At 45.6% G+C, this 1,650-nt stretch overlaps 1 long non-coding RNA gene across 1 annotated transcript in view; it reads left to right on the top strand.

Moving 5' to 3' along the window:
* The first annotated feature begins 729 nt into the window (after nucleotides 1-729).
* Nucleotides 730-1,650, top strand: part of LOC112473203 — a 14,840-nt gene continuing 13,919 nt past the window's right edge. The window contains exon 1 of the long non-coding RNA XR_003043967.1: nucleotides 730-993. This is a non-coding gene — a long non-coding RNA (uncharacterized LOC112473203). The remainder of the gene's footprint in view (nucleotides 994-1,650) is intronic.

The raw sequence follows: 1,650 nt of genomic DNA, 5'->3' as shown, positions 1-1,650 counted from the left end.
CCTTAAATGACTTTTGTAACAAATGTTCTTTAGTCAGTATTTCCTGAGACAGAGGCTGAGACTACATGGAGAAAGGGTGGGAGAGAAGGAAGCTGAGCAGTTCTCTGTTCGGACCCAGATGGGAACGTGCACACTCCACTCAGACAAGCTGAACGCCTTCAGTGGACTGGACCTGCACTGTGGTCAGCAATTCCATCGCCATCTGTCATCACATGAACACGCCTCTTGCAGTACTCACCCACCAGACCAACCCTTAGTGGCTTATTGGGGTCCCTTAGTCACACATTCATTCAGAAAATGTTTATTGAGTATTACGTATGTGCCAGGACTGGTCTAGTAGGCATTGAGCATGCTGTTATGAAAAACAAAATTTAAGGACAAAACCCCTGCCTGTTGCTCAGACGATTCCCTGCCGTAATCTAGATTTGAGGCCTTGGTGAGTTTTTGCCGATTGTTTTTTCAGCACTACCCAGGTGCCTGTGGCCCGTGAATGTGACAGTATGTACAGGCAAGCAGAAAGCGATGCCGATTTAACTAGCTTTTCACCAGGGGAGCCTTACTTCGTGCAATAGATTTGTGTCTGCTGGGCCAGGTTCACATTTCCTGTCTGAAAGCGGTTCTTGCTTTGGAGAGCACGGAAGGAGCTCATGATGTAAAGGAATCTGGTGGTGAACTCTGCCCCCAAATGTGTGATCTTCTACATGAGATGATGCAACCCTCGACCTCAGCAGCACTTTTGTTCACATGCACCAGGTTCCTTTGAAGCATGGTCTCCCTAGACTCCCGAGCGAGGGATAATAATGAGAAACACCTGTCAGTGCCGAGAGGTTTTTTTGTTGTTGTTGTTGTTGTTGTTGTTGTTGTTGTTGTTGTCATTTCCCCCTTCTTGTTGTTGACAGTGCCTGAGCTTCCTATAGCCCCTCCATCGCTCGCCCCACCCCGTCCTGAGGTGTCATACATGTGTTAGTGGCTGGGGATACAATACCAAGTAAGGTAAGTCTCTGCCTTCCAGGCTCCTACAGTCTCTTGGGGGAAAAGGACTTGGGAACGAATTAGCAATTATAATGCAGCATAATCACAGTGTTCGTACTGGATGCTATTATTGGAGGAAGGCATGGTTAACTCCGCCCAGGGGAGTCAGGAGGCCTCCCCGCAGCGAGAGAGGAATTACTAGGGAGACTAGGCAGTGGGTAAGAGACAGGGTAGGGGAAAGCCCGCATTCCAGGCGCTGGAAACTGCATGTGCCCCGCACGTGACAGGAGAAAGCATGGCAGGATTCAGGAACAGCATGGGGTGCACTTGGACAGACGCTGCTCAGGGTGTCTGGAAGGGGAGATAACACAGTAAAAGCTAATATTGGTCGAGCTCCTGTATGGGCCTGTTAAACATTATATATATGTATCTATATATATACACATATGTATATATATACACACATATATGTATGTGTATGTATATGTATATATATGTGTATGTGTATATGTATATATGTATATATACATATATACACACATTTGTGTGTATATATATATATATCAACTCATCTCTAATTTTTGGGAGTGGGGCAGATGATCTTGTATGCATGTGAATTTTTCTACAGCAGACTCTGAATTCTAGATACGTTTCTTTGTCTCAATATTTCTGAGCTTC

The sequence above is a fragment of the Pteropus alecto genome, unplaced genomic scaffold (assembly GCF_000325575.1).
Source record: "Pteropus alecto unplaced genomic scaffold, ASM32557v1 scaffold98, whole genome shotgun sequence".
NCBI classification, from domain to species: Eukaryota; Metazoa; Chordata; class Mammalia; order Chiroptera; family Pteropodidae; genus Pteropus; species Pteropus alecto.
The sequence above is the reverse complement of the archived record's forward strand: the minus strand, read 5'-3'. Positions and strand labels throughout refer to the sequence as shown.